The following is a 15,605-nucleotide window of genomic DNA, read 5'->3' as shown; positions in this document are numbered from 1 at the left end:
TATTTTTTTTTTTTTTTTTGAAAGATGAAGTCTCTCTATGTTGCCCAGGGTGGTCTCAAACTCCTGACCTCAAGCAATCCTCGTGCCTTGGCCTCCCAAACTGCTAGGATTACAGGTGCAAACCACCTTGCCTGGCCTGATTTCTTTAGAGATGTAGTTCATTTTAATTTTTACTAGGAGGTCAGACACAGTGGCTCATGCCGGTAATCCCAGCACCTTGGAAGGCCAAGGCAGATGGATCATTGAAGTCAGGAGTTCAAGACCAGCCTGGCCAACAGGGTGAAACCCAATCTCTACTAAAAATACAAAAATGAGCTGGGTGTGATGGTGCATGCCTGTAATCACAGCTACTCAGAAGGTGAAACAGGAGAATCGCTTGAACCCAGGAGGTGAAGTTTGCAGTGAACCGAGATTGAGCCACCGCACTCCAGCCTGGGTGACAGAGCAAGGCTGTCTCAAAAAATAATAATACTAAAATAAATTTTACTAGAAGGAAGCTAATACAATTATGGGCAAGTTTAATCTGTTGGACAAAGATTCTGGGTTCAGCACCACATATTCCTGTCACATCACAGAACTGCTCCTCTTTGGAGCCCTGTGGCAAAATCCAAATATTATGTTTTGTAATTAATCTTTTTTTAAATAAAATGTGTAAAAACGAGAAAGACTACTTTATAAAGATAGGTTAGGATGGTGTAATAACAAGATACAGCTTCCCATAATTAATTCAGATAGTAAAATTTATTAATAATAATTTTAAAGAAAAACTACAGAAATGGGAAACAGTGATCAAAGTGGTCATGTATTTGAGACCAATATTCATTTATCATATTTTTAGTAATAATGAATACCATAATATATTTTAGTAATAACAAAAATACCATCACCGTAAGATATTCTTTCTCTCTTCCCACCTTTCATGAACTAATTATGCAAACAGGCTGTGAGAGCTCAATATCCACCACTTCCATTTTCTTTAACTTTCTTGTTTTTTTCTACGGTGTGACTGTATTTGGCATTTAGATTCTCACATGATGTCACATAACAAAATCAATTCCAGATGGAATAAAAACGAATGTATAGAATGTATTATAAAGAATAGTAATTTAGGCTAGGTGTGGTGGCTTACACCTGTAATCTCAACACTCTGGGAGGCTGAGGTGATGGGATCTCTTGAGCTCAGGAGTCTGAGACCAGCCTGGGCAACATGGCGAAACCCCGCCTCTACCAAAAACACAAAAAATTAGCTGGGCATAGTGGCATTTACCTCTAATCCCAGTTACTTGGGAGGCTGAGATGGGAGGATCACTTAAGCCTGGGAGGCAGAGGTTGCAGTGAGACAAGATCGCACCACTGCATTCCAGCCTGGATGAGAGAGTGAGATCCTGTCTCAAAAAAAGAAAAGAAAAGAACAGTAATTTAAAAAGGCTCAGTTCTGATGTGTGAATAAACAAACAGAATAGTGGAACAAAATTAAAACTATAGAAACAGATCCAAATGTTTGTGGGAAGTTACTAGAGGATAAATGCAACATACAAAAACAGTAGGGAAAAAATTGATTAGTGATCAGTGGTGTTGGGAGGCTGGGAAGCCATCTGGAAAGAAATGGACTTGGCTCCCTCCCTCATTCCTTTTGCATCACATGACTCAGACTTTTAAATGTAAAAATAGTAGACAAAAACATAAATTAATTATGGTATGTGTCTAAATAAGATACAAATCCCAGAAACTATAAAGAAAAAAATTCGGCCAGTCATGGTGGTTCACAACTGTAATCCCAGCACTTTGGAAGGCCAAGGTGGGTGGATCACTTGAGGTCAGGAATTTGAGAACAGCCTGGCCAACATGACAAAACCCCATCTCTACTAAAAATACAAAAATTCGCCGGGCGTGGTGGTGGACACCTGTAATCCCAGTTATTTGGGAGACTGAAACAAGAGAATCACTTGAGCCCAAAAGGCGGAGGTTGCAGTGAGCAGAGATCACACAATTGCATACTTCAGGCTGGGTGACAGAGAGAGATACCATCTCAAAAAAATAATAATAATAAGACACATAGGCAGAGTACTAATTTTCTTGAAATACAGAGATTCTTGGTTGGGCGTGGTGGCTCATGCCTGTAATCTCAACGCTTTGGGAGGCTGAGGCGGGCAGATCACCTTGAGGTCAGGAGTTCAAGACCAGCCTGGCCAACATGGAGAAACCTTGTCTTCAAAAAAAAAAAAAGAAATACAGAGATTCTTAATAAACAATTGCTTTGACTCAGCAATTCCAATTCTGAAAATTTAACCATCGATATTTCTGCCTATGTACACTGACACATTTACAAAATTGTTCATTGCAGCGTTATATGAAGCATACTAGACTAGAAGCATCGCTGTTTATCATCCTGAGCTATTCAGTAGAAAATTGTACAGCTATTTTTTTAAATGGGCTACACATACACATACTAATCTAAAAAGGTATCACAGATACACCAGTAAGTAAAAGAGAAAAAGAGCAGAAGCGAGTTTGAAACAGGTTCTAATTGCTTAAAGGCTATTTGTGTGGGTATGAATTGAAATTTTGAAAGAACAGACTCATTTGTATGTCTGGAGATCTGGGTTGGGAAGTACAATTTGACTTTTTTTCATAAGCCTGTAATATATGTGCGTGTGTTTCTGTTCAACTAAAACAAAATTTATATATAAAAAATATATGAATACTTGCCAAATTTCTAAAGGGGAAGAATTCTAAGAGTAAAGGCAACAAAAACAACCAGGAGGGAAAAAATGTATCAATTTGACAACATAAAATTCAAACACCTAGGCCAGGTTCGGTGGCTCACACCTATCATGCCAACACTTTGGGAGGCCAAGACAGGAGGATCACTTGAACCCGAGAGTGAGTTCAAGACCAGCCTGGGCAACATAGAAAGACCTCCTCTCTACAATTTTTTTTTTTAATTAGCTGCACATGGTGGTATGCACTGATAGTCTCAGCTACTCAGGAGGCTAAGATGGGAGGATCATTTAAGCCCAGGAGACTGATGTTACAGTGAGCTATAATCACACCGCTGTACTCCAGCTTGGGCAACAGAGTGAGACCCTGTCACAAAAAATAAACAAACAAACAACAAATAAAAAAAAAATGTGGCCGGGCACGGTGATTCATGCCTGTAATCCCAGCACTTTTCGAGGCCATAGGGATGGATTGCTTGATCTCAAGAGTTGGAGATGAGCCTGGGCAACATGTCAAAGCCCTGTTTCTACAAAAAAATACAAAAATTAGCTGGGCATGGTGGCACTTGACTGTCGTCCCAGCTTCTCGGGAGGCTGAGGCTGGGGGATGGCTGGAGCCTGGGAGGCAGAGGTTGCAGTGAGCCGAGATCGTACCACTGCACTGCAACCTGGATGACAGAGCCAGATCTCGTCTCAAAAACAAAACAAACCAGAAGCTAGCACAGTGACACAGGCCTATAGACTCAGCTACTTGGGAGGCTGAGGCAGGAGGATCACGTGGCCCAGGAGTTCAAGGCTGTAGTGTGTGATAAATGCACGTGTGAATAGCCACTGTACTCTAGGCTGGGCAACAAAACAAAAAAACTACTGGAGCCTTAAAAGAAATGTTGATGTGTAGTAAGGCCAGTCCTTACAGAGGTTAAGGCGGGGGATCACCTGAGGTCAAGAGTTCAAGACCAGCCTGGCCAACATGGTGAAGCCCTGTCTCTACTAAAAATACAAAATTAGCCAGGCATGGTGGCACATGCCTGCAATCCCAGCTACTCAGGAGGCTGTGGCAGGAGAATCACTTGAACTGGGAGGCAAACATTGCAGTGAGCTATCACGCTACTGCACTCCAGGCTGGGCAACAAGAGCAAAGCTCTGTCCAAAAACAGAGGGGGAGGTGGAGAGAGAGAGAGAGAAAGTCACGTTGCTAAGGCTGGTCTCAAACTCCTGGGCTCAAGCAATCCTCCTGGGATTACAGGTACGAGCCACAGCATCTGGCCTACTGTTCTCAATTTATTATTTATTTATTTATTTATTTTTGAGATGGACTTTTGCTCTGTCACCGAGGCTGGAGTGCAGTGGTATGATCTTGGCTCACTGTAATAACCTCCACCTCCCAAGTTCAAGCAATTCTCCTGCCTCAGCCTCCCAGGTAGCTGGGATTATAGGCACCTGCTACCACACGCAGCTAATTTTATGTTTTCAGTTTCACCATGTTGGCCAGGCTGGTCTTGAACTCCTGACCTCAAGTGACCCGCCCACCTCAGTCTCCCAAAGTGCTGGGATTACAGGAGTGAGCCACCATGCCTGGCCTGTTCTCAGTATTACTTAGCAGAGAGAAGGGTGTATGCTTCACTCTACAATTATTTAGTTCTGGGACAAGAACTATGTTTGGTACCAGAATTGTTTAACTTGGGGCAAAGAAAATACGCCTGCTCCCAGTACTGTTTAACAAAGAGACAGGGAAAAACTTGGATTTCAATTCTCACATCAAAAGCCTCAACTGTTTCTTTCTTTTTTAAAAAAGAGTATGTTTTTGTAATTTATTTTTATAGAGAAATGAAAAGAAAACATAATTATAAAAATAAAATAACAAAACAGCCTTAAATATCCCTCATATTATAGAGCAGGATAAAGTTTACATATCCTCAGCCCAGGTTTTATCTAAATCACTTAGTTATCTAATGTGAGATAATGGACCTTCCTTTGGGATTTCATACCACTGATGTCATCCATGAGTTAAATTTTTTTTCAAATGAATAGACAATATTCTCCATATTCAAAATATTTTATTACAATTTTGCACTGTATACTTTCTAGTATTTCTGGCCAGCCAGAGGGATGATATTCAACATATTTTAATAAGCAGCAGTGCACAGGCTTTGAACAAGCAGAATGTAAATGGGTTGTAACAAAACCGGTTTTAACACACTACCATACACCAGAAAAACGTCAACCCAACTATTACACAAGCAGACATCAAATCTATAAATCAATGAGAAAGAAGACCTCACCACCCACTATAGAATTGTAGTGAGTATAATGCAACAAAAATTTATTTCTCACTAATGCTACATTTCTTTTTTTTCAATTTTATTTATTTTTTTTGAGACAGAGTTTCTCTCTGTCATCCTGGCTGGAGTGCAATGGTGAGATCTCAGTTCACTGCAACCTCCGCCTCACAAGTTCAAGATATTCCCCTGTCTCAGCCTCCCAAGTAGCTGAGACTACAGATGTGCACCACCACACCCAGCTAATTTTTGTATTTTCAGTAGAGACAGGGTGTCTCCATGTTGGCTAGGCTGGCCTTGAACTCCTAACCTCAGGGGATCTGCCTGCCTCGGCCTCCCAAAGTGCTGGGATTACAGGCATGAGCCACCACACTCGGCCACTAGTGCTACACTTCTACTAAGAGTTTATGGGGCTCTGTTGTGTCACTCAGAACCCACACTGGTAGAGCAGCCATTACCTAGAATAATGCCAATCATCATGCAAAAATGAAACAAAGCCCTTGAGGTTCTCACATTAGCAATTACAGATCACTTCTGCTCACAACTCATTTTTCAGAACTAATAGATAGACTCAACACAATCACAAGGGGCCAGCAAGCACAATTTTATATGCCTGAGAGGGGTTAACAAAACATGTACTTAATGGCAGTAGTGACTACCATGGGATACCTATCATTGTCTGATGAGTTCTTCCTGCCTGCTGCACAGACAAAACCAACTCACTGATACACTGTGGTATTGCAGTAAAGAAAATGTAATTAACACAAGGCCAGCCAAACAGTAGGATGAGAGTTTTATTATTACTCTTATCAGCCTCCTGGAGAACTCAGAGGCTAGGGTTTTTATGGATAATTTGGAAGCCAGAGGGTTAGAGAATGGGTGCTGCTGATAGGTTGGGGATGAAATTATGCAGCTGTGGAAGAAGTCCTTGTGTGCTGATCCATCATGGGTCTAAGTGGGGTTAGTCAGTGGCCAGAATGCAAAAGTCTCAGAAACATTTCAAAAAACCAATCTTAGGTTCTCCAATCCTGATGTTATCTACAGGAGCAACTGGGCAAGTCACAAATCTTGTGACTTCCAGCCCCATGACTACTGAGCTAGTAAAAGATTATAGAAACTATGCTTATCTTATCAGAATTCAGGCCCCTCTCATAATCCTAATCTTGTGGCCTTTCATTAGTTTTACAAAGGCAGTTTGGTTTCGGGAAGAGCCATTAAAGCAAAGATGTTTGCTTTAAGGTTAAACTATAAACTAAATTCCTCCCAAAGTTAGCTTGGCCTATATCCAAAAATTATCAAAGACAGCTTGGAGGGCAGAAGCAAAATGGAGTCAACCAGGTCAGATGTCTTGCTGTCATGATTTTGCTAAGGCAGTTTCAGCATTACTGCCAATCCTTTAGGCTAGAAAAGGGAGTTAGAGAATTCAGTGTCTCATCTGTATAGTTTTATTTATCTTCTTCTCCTTATATGGGGGTGGGCATCCAGGGAGGAGAGGTAGTAATGATTGACTTTGCTATTAGAATTTTTTAATAAAAAGAACAAATCTGAATCTCAAAGAGGGTTGAGGAACAAGTGCAGTCAACTTTGGATAATGGTTTAATATTTAGTTTAAAAATACTATTGAAAAATCTTCTTGACTCATGTATACTTCCATGAATTCTAAATTGTTTTTTGTACTATTTTATAAAATGAATCAATTAATGCAGTGCTTGGCAAGGGAATAGAATCAATCTGTTATTTGGTCAAGAATTCCTTCACAACAAAGAGTGCAAGGAAGGCAAATCGGCACAGAAAAGCATTATTTAATGTCAATAAGTCACTCCAGGCATGGTGGTTCATTTGCCTGTACCCCAAGCACGTTGAGAGGCCAAGGTGGGTAGACCACTTGAGGTCAGGAGTTCAAGATCAGCCTGACCAACATGGTAAAACCCTGTCTCCACTAAAAATACAAAAATTAGCCAGGCATGGTGGCCCGAGCCTATAGTCCCAGCTATTCAAGAGGCTGAGGCAGGAGAATTGCTGGAACCCAGTAGCTGCAAGTTGCTGAGCTGAGATCACACCACTGCACTCCAGCCTGGGCAACAGAGCAAGACTGAGTTCCCAAACAAAACAAAACAAAACAAAACGAATGAATCAACTGAGTCAAGGAATGGAATAGAACTAATACTCACACTGGGCTGCTTAGGATAGAAGACCCTGAAGGAAATAAAGGCAAGAGGAAGTTAGATTGAGTGAGATCGGTCCACAAGGAGCATTACCAGTGAGTGCCTTCCTTTCTTGTGTATCATGTTTTATTCTAGGCTCCTTTCACCTCTTCCTGGGATTATCACAAAATATTTCTAGTCACTGCATTTGCCTTCAATCTGCTTATTTAAATGTCTTCTAATAGTATTAGGGCAATGTATTCCTCAAATGTCACTTTTTTTTTTATTATTTATTATTATTATTATTATTATTATTATTTTTTTTTTTTTTTTTGAGACGGAGTTTCGCTCTTGATACCCAGGCTGGAGTGCAATGGCGCGATCTCGGCTCACCGCAACCTCCACCTCCTGGGTTCAGGCAATTCTCCTGCCTCAGCCTCCTGAGTAGCTGGGATTACAGGCACGCGCCACCATGCCCAGCTAATTTTTTGTATTAGTAGAGACGGGGTTTCACTATGTTGACCAGGATGGTCTCGATCTCTTGACCTCATGATCCACCCGCCTCGGCCTCCCAAAGTGCTGGGATTACAGGCTTGAGCCACCGTGCCCGGCCCTATTTATTATTATTTTTTAAAGATGGGGTTTCACCATGTTGGTCAGGTTGGTCTTGAACTCCTGACCTCAGGTGACCGCCTGCCTTGGCCTCCAAAGTGCTTGGATTACAGGCGTGAGCCACCACGCCCGGCCAAATGTCATTTTCATTATATGAATCTACAATTATAATCTATGTTCATCACTTCAGTCTTTTGAAGGCCCTATGCATTTAGCATCATACTATCATTTACTTGGAATTTTCCAAGTTAGTTAAGGCTATTATGAGGGATAATATTCACAAATATTTTCTAAAAGTAGAAATAGGCTGCACGTCATGGCTTATGTCTTTAACCCCAGCATTTTGGGAGGCAAAGGCAGAAGGATCCACTGAGGCCATGAGTTCAATACCAGCCTGGGCAGTATAGCACCAGGCACAGTGGCTCCTGCCTATATTCCCAGTACTTTGGAAGGCTGAAGCAGGTGGATCACTTGAAGTCAGGAGTTCAAGACCAGCCTGACCAACATGGTAAAACCCCCATCTCCACAAAAAATACAAAAATTAGCCAGGCATGGTGGTGCATGCCTGTAATCCCAGCTACTCAGGGAGGCTGAGGCAGGAGAATCACTTGAACCTGGGAGGCAGACGTTGCAGTGAGCCAAGATTGCGCCACTGCACTCCAGCCTGGGCAACGAGAGCAAGACTCTGTCTCGAAACAAAGAAACAAACAAAAATTAGCCAGGCGTGGTGGCACACTCCTGTAGTCCTAGCTATGCAGGTGGCTGAGGTGGGAGTATTGGTTGAGCCCAGGAGTTTGAGGCAACAGTGAGCTATGATTGTACCACTGCACTCTAGCCTGGGCAGTAAAGTGAGAACCCGTCTCTAAAAAAAATTTTTTAGGGCCAGGCATGGTGGCTCACGCCTGTAATCCAACCACTTTGGAGGCCAAGGCGGGCGGATCACCTGAGGTTGGGAGTTCAAGACTAGCCTGACCAACATGATGAAACCCTGTCTTTAAAAAAAAAAAAATAAAGAAAGAAAGAAAAAAGTTTTTTTTTCAGACGGAGTCTGTCTGTTTCCCAGGCTAAAATGCAGTGGTGTGATTTTGGCTCATTACAACCTCCACCTCCTGGGTTCCAGTGATTCTCCTGCCTCAGCCTCCCGAGCAACTGGGATTATAGGCACACACCCCCATGCCTAATTTTTGCATTTTTAATAGAGATGGGATTTCACCATGTTGGCCACGCTGGTCTCAAACTACTGACCTCAGGTGACCCGCCTGCCTTGGCCTCCCAGAGTGGTAGAATTACAAGTGTGAGCCACCCTGCCCAGCCCCTGCCCACCAATTTTTTTTAATTAGCCAGGCTGAGCACTATGCCTCAGTCCTGTAATCCCAGAATTTCTGTGTTGGGAACATTCAATAGCCACCTTATAGCTATTTGAAACTATATGATACATTATTGTTAACTGTGTAGCAACAAAAACTAAGTATAGTTTCAAATAGCTTCAAAAATCTAAAGATAACATCTTTTAGAGTTCCGCGCACGCCAGCCCGTCCACCACGGTCACCATTGGAGGGCAGCAGCCGTGGCTCTTCGCTACCCTGTGGCCGTGGGCCTCAACAAGGGCCACAAGGTAACCAAGAACGCGAGCAAGCCCAGCCACAGTCACTGCCGTGGCCGTCCAACCAAACACACCAAGTTCGTGCGGGACATGAGCCAGGAGGTATGTGGCATCGCCCCGTACGAGCGGCGCGCCATGGAGTTACTGAAGGTCTCCAAGGACAAACGGGCCCTCAAGTTCATCAAGAAAAGTGGGGGGAGGAACTGAGCAGCGTCCTGGCTGCCATGAGGAAAGCTGCTGCCAAGAAAGACTGAGCCCCCTCTCCCTGAAATAAAGAACAGCTTGACCCACCCACCCCAAAAAAGATAACATCTTTTATTTATTTTATTTATTTATTTATTTATTTATTTATTTATTTATTTATTTATTTAGAGACGGGGTCTCACTTTGTCACTCAGGCTGGAGTGCAGTGGCACGATCTCAGCTCACTGCAACCTCTGCCTTCCAGGTTCAAGTGATTCCCCTGCCTCAGCCTCCCAACATTGTTGTTAATTACACTCATTCTATAGTGATTTAGAACATGATCTACACTTTTTTTGTTTTTATAGAGACAGGTTCTCACTTTGCTGTCCAGGCTGGAGTGCAGTGGTGCAATCATAGCCCTGTTGCCTCAACCTCCCGGACTCAAGCAATACTCCCACCTCAGCCCCCTACATAGCTAGGACGACAGAAGTGTGCCACCATCCCTGGCTAATTTTTTTTTCTTTCTTTCCTTTTTTTTTTTTTTTGTTTAGAGAGTCTTGCTCTGTCACCCAGGCTGGACTGCAGTGGTGTGATCTCGGCTCACTGCAACATCCACCTCCCGGGTTCAAGCGATTCCCCTGCCTCAGCCTCCCAACATTATTGTTAATTATAGTCATTCTATAGTGATTTAGAACACAATCTACACTTTTTTTGTTTTTTTAGAGACAAGTTCTTACTTTGCTGTCCAGGCTGGAGTGCAGTGGTGCAATCATAGCTCACTGTCGCCTCAACCTCCCCAGCTCAAGCAATCCTCCCACTTCAGCCCCCTGCATAGGACTACAGGAGTGTGCCAGCATCCCTGGCTACTTTTTTTTTCTTTTTTTTCAGACAGAGTCTTGCTCTGTCACCCAGGCTGGACTGCAGTGGTGTGATTTCAGCTTACTGCAACCTTCACCTCCAGGGTTCAAGCGATTCTCCTGCCTCAGCCTTTTGAGTAGCTGGGATTACAGGCATGTGCCACCACGCTCAGCTGATTTTTGTATTTTTAGTAGAGATGGGGTTTCTCCATGTTGATTTTACCAGTAAATGAACTGGACAGGCAAGAAGGTAATAGTAGCTTAAAGCAGTAGCCAAGGAGGTTCACGTCACAAAATGTTTGATTTCCTGTAAAATCTAAAGATAGCATCTTAACATTTGTCACTGAGTTGTTTCACATGGTGAAACCCTAGTCTCAAACTCCTGACCTTGTGATCTGCCCACTTCGGCCTCCCAAAGTGCTGGGATTACAGGCATGAGCCACCGCACCAGACCAAGATAACATCTTGACATTTGTCATTGACTTATTTTTCAGAAACCCAGACCCCCATCAAGTAGAAAACGCTGTCTGCTGGCACATAGACCTCAGATAAGGGGGAACTGAGGACTGAACTCTGACAGTCATTCTTCATTCTGAACTTCTTCCTGAGGGACCTGGAGGAAGTCAAACCCACAGGCCACATCTAAGATTCTTTTCTGTGGACCCCAAGCCTTTAGACAAAGCTTCCCTTCCTTCCTTCCTTAACCAGTTGCAAATCAAACAATCTTAACTATGTATTATATAGTTTCAAATAGCTCTAAGGAGGCTATTGAATGTTCCCAACACAAAAATGATACATGTTTGAGATGATGGATATGCTAATTACCCCGAGCTGGACACTACACATTATACATATCAAAACATCACTAGGTACTCCATGAATATGTACAATTATTGCCAATTGCTTTAAATGGAGGGGGATAGGAAACAATGGCTATCATCAACAAGACAAAAGATAACAAGTGTTGAGGAGGATGTGGAGAAAAGGGAATTTTTACACACTGTTGGTGGGAATGTAAATTAGTATAGCCATTATGGAAATCGGTATGGAAGCTCTTCCAAAAATTAAAAATAAAACTACCATATGATCTAGCAATCCCACTATTGGGTATATATCCAAAGGAAATGGAATCAGGATGTTGAAGAGAGACCTGCACTCTCACGTTTGTTGCAGCATAATTCACAATAGCCAAGATAAGTAATCAACCTAAGTTTCCGTCAACTGACAAATGGATAAAGAAAATGTGGTGTGTATACATGATGGAGTACAATTCAGCTATAAAAAGGAATGACATCCTGTCATCTGAGATGACATGGATGAACCTGGAGAGCTTATGTTGAGTGAAATAAGCCAGGCACAGAAAGATAAATACCATATGATCTCACTCATATGTGAAATCTAAAAAGTCGTTCTCATAGAAGTAGAGAATACAGCAGCGTTTGCCAAAGACTGGGGAAGGGAGGCGCTGGGGAGAGGCAGAATGGGATGAAGCAGGGACTCTTCTTAGGGGCCTGTTGGACACCCCCAAACATGGAAATAAAGGAAAATCTTGAGTTCCTTCAAGGGAAACTCCAGACACCCAGCCAGCCTTGAGAAGTAAATGAACTGGACAAGCGAGAAGGTAATAGTAGCTTAAAGCAATAGCCAAAGAAGTTCAAGTCACAAAATGTTTGATTCCCTGTAAAATCTAAAGATAACATCTTAACATTTGTCAGTGAGTTGTTTTTCAGAAACCCAGACCCCCACCAAATAGAAAATGCTGTCCGATGGCACAGAGACCTCAGAGAAGGGGGAACTGAGGACTGAACTCTAATAGCCATTCTTTGTTTTGAACTTCTTCCTGAGGGACCTGGAGGAAGTCAAACCCACAGGCCACATCTAAGTTTCTTTTCTGTGGACCCCAAGACTTTAGACAAAGCTTCCCTTCCTTCCTTAACCAGTTGCAAATTGAACAATCGTTGAATCTACCGATGACCTATAAGTACCCCCCTCCACCCCCGTGGTAAGGTGTAAGTCTGTGTACCCAACCAAATCTCATGTCAAATTGTAATCCCACACTGGGCGCAGTGACTCACGCCCGTAATCCTAGCACTTTGGGAGGCTGAGGCAGGCGGATCACGAGGTCAGGAGCTTGAGATCAGCCTGGCCAAAGTAGTGAAAAATACAAAATTTTTTAATTTTATTATTTAGTCTCTACTAAAAATACAAAAATTAGCTGGGTGTAGTAGCACACGCCTATAGTCCCAGCTACTTGGGAGGCTGAGGCAGGAGAATCACTTGAACCCCGAGAGGCAGAGGTTGCAGTGAGCCAAGACCATGCCATTACACTCCAGCCTGAGTGACAGAGAGACTCCTTTGGAAAAAAAAAAAAAGTAATCCCAGTGTTGGAGATGGGACCTGGTGGGAGGTGATGGGATCATGGGGGCAGATTTCCCCTTTAATGCTGTTCTTATTGTCAGGCCTCCACGTGCAAGCCCGGACCCAGAAAGTCTAGAGTCCTGCCTGCCTCAGCAGATCACCATGGCTCACCCCACCCTGACATCCTAACTGTTATTATGATAATGTAAATACTCCTCACCCCACCCTGCCATCTTAAATGCTCTTACTCCTCACCCCACCTGCCACTGTAACTGAACTTATAGTAATGTATATTCCTTGCCCCTACCCCCACCACTGTAACTGATCTTACTCTGTAACACCCCTGCCCCTCCCCCAAAAATTTGCCCCAATCTATAAAACCAACTCCTATCCCACCGCCCTTCGCTAACACCCTTTTTGGCCTTAGCCCACCTGCACCAGGTGAATAAACAGCCATGTTGCTCACACAAAGTCTGTTTGAAGGGGTCTCTTCATTCAAAGCACGTGTTTTAACACTTAATGATAGTGACTGAGTTATCACGAGATCTGGTTGTTTAAAAGTATGCAGCACCTCCTCCACCCTCTTCCTCCAGCTCTGGCCATGTGAAGACATGCTGCCTGCTTCCCTTTACCTTTGCCATGATTTTAAGTTTCCTGAGGCCTCCCCAGCCATGCTTCCTGTGCAGCCTGCAGAACTGTGAGCCAATGAAACCTCTTTTCTTTATAAATCAACCCAGGTACTTCTTTATAGCAGAGCAACAACAGACTAATACACCCGCCTTTAAGCTATCCCACTACTTTAGGCCAAAGCAAAGTATAACCTCCATGTATTGATTTCTAATTTTGCCTGTAACATCTGCTTTCCTGAACTGTACTCCACCATTAAAAACCCTTGTGTATACACCCAGCACTGTGGTTCATCCCTGTAATCCCAGCCCTCTGGTAGGCTGAGGCAGGTGGATCACCTGAGGTCAGGAGTTCCAGATCAGACCAGCCTGACCAATATGGCGAAATCCTGTCTTTACTAAAAATACGAAAATTAGCTGGGCATGGTGCCATGTGCTTGTGATCTTAACTACTTGGGAGGCTGAGGCAGGAGAATCACTTGAACCTGGGAGGCAGAGGTTGCAGTAAGCCAAGATGGTGTCACTGCACTCCAGCCTGGATGACAGAGCGAGACTCTGTCTCAAACAAAACCCTTATTTGTTTTTTTATTTTTATTTTTTTTGAAACAGAGTCTCACTCTGTCACCAGGTACCAGGCTGGAGTACAGTGGCGCAATCTCGGCTTACTGCAACCTCCGCCTCCCAGGTTCAAGCAATTCTCCTGCCTCAGCCTCCCAAGTAGCTGGGACCACAGATGCATGTCACCATGCCCAGCTAATTTTTATATTTTAGTAGAGACGAAGTTTCACTATGTTGGCCAGGATGGTCTCGATCTCTTGACCTCGTGATCCACCTGCCTTGGCCTCCCAAAGTGCTGGGATTACAGGCGTGAGCCACCACACCTGGCTGGAAAACCCCTATTTGTAAGCCTTTGGGGAGGCCAGGCCTTAAACCTGAGCTGCCTGATTCTCTTTGTTTGGTGCCCTGCAAATAAACGCCCTTCTTTCTCCCACTGCAAAACCTCAGTGTGGATGTTTGGCCTTAGCACACCCAGTAAGCAGACCCCAATTCCATTCAGTAACACAAAGGGAATGGGCAACAGTAGGAAGTTGTAATTAGGAAGAAAAGGTTGTGGTGTCCTGCACAGTAGTGTGACTATACTTACCAATAATGTATTGCATATTTCAAAATAGTTGGAAGAGGGGAGAGAGATCCAAGATGACTGATCACTAGCAGCTCGGGATCGTAGCTCCCAGTGAAAGTGCAGAGAATGAGAGCACGCCATACTTTCAGGCGAATTTTTGTTGCTCACAGACCAGGAGATTCCCAGTGGAGGAGCCCCACGGGTCACCAGCACAACTCTTGTGGCCGGTGCGGCAGTTTTGCCGGCGCCTCAGCGCAGCAGTTCTTGGTGCAGAGTAAGCGGGACTGGATCACCTTTTGGCCGACATTTGGAGCTCCGGGAAGACAGAGTCGCCTATTCAGCTGATTGAAGGACGGACTCAAGAAGGGAGCTAGACTGGAGATTCCCAGGCAGAAAAGCAATCAATTTTAACACCGCTGTTTTGGCTGGCACAGTGGATTGCTCAGATTTCAGTGCTGGGAATCAACAAGTTGGACATCCACTCAGAGACCTAATTTGAAAGTTGGTAATTACAAAGATGACAGGTGGATAAATTTACAATGATAGGAAGAAACCAGCATAAAAAGGCTGAGAATACCCAAAACCAGAACGCCTCTCCCTCTACAGGGGATCACAGTTCCTCATCAGCAATGGAACAAGGCCTGATGGAGAACGAGTGAGTTCCATTAACAGAAGTAGGCTTCAGAAGGTGGATGATAAGAAACTTCTGTGAATTAAAAGAACTTGTTCTAACCCAATGCAAAGAAACTAAGAACTTTGAAAAAAGGTTTGACGAAATGCTAACGAGAATAGACAATTTAGAGAGGAATATAAGTGAATTAATGGAGCTGAAAAACACAACACGAGAACTTCACAAAGTATGCACAAGTTTTAACAGTCGAATTGATCAAGCAGAAGAAAGGATATCAGAGGTCAAAGACCAACTTAATGAAATAAAACGAGAAGTCAAGATTAGAGAAAAAAGGATAAAAAGGAATGAGCAAAGTCTCCAAGAAATATGGGACTATGTGAAAAGACCTAATCTACGTTTGATAGGTGTACCTGAATGTGACGAAGAGAATGAATCCAAGTTGGAAAATACTCTTCAGGATAGTATTCAG

At 43.3% G+C, this 15,605-nt stretch overlaps 1 pseudogene; it reads left to right on the top strand.

Annotated features, from left to right (window-relative positions):
• LOC135276804 (large ribosomal subunit protein eL36-like) overlaps positions 1-9,612 on the top strand; it is a 31,682-nt pseudogene extending 22,070 nt beyond the window's left edge.
• Positions 9,613-15,605: the final 5,993 nt, after the last annotated feature.

The sequence above is a fragment of the Aotus nancymaae genome, unplaced genomic scaffold (genome assembly GCF_030222135.1).
Source record: "Aotus nancymaae isolate 86718 unplaced genomic scaffold, 86718_ANA_hifiasm-v0.15.2.pri h1tg000002l, whole genome shotgun sequence".
In the NCBI taxonomy this organism is placed as follows: domain Eukaryota; kingdom Metazoa; phylum Chordata; class Mammalia; order Primates; family Aotidae; genus Aotus; species Aotus nancymaae.
This window is presented reverse-complemented; position numbering and strand designations above follow the sequence as displayed.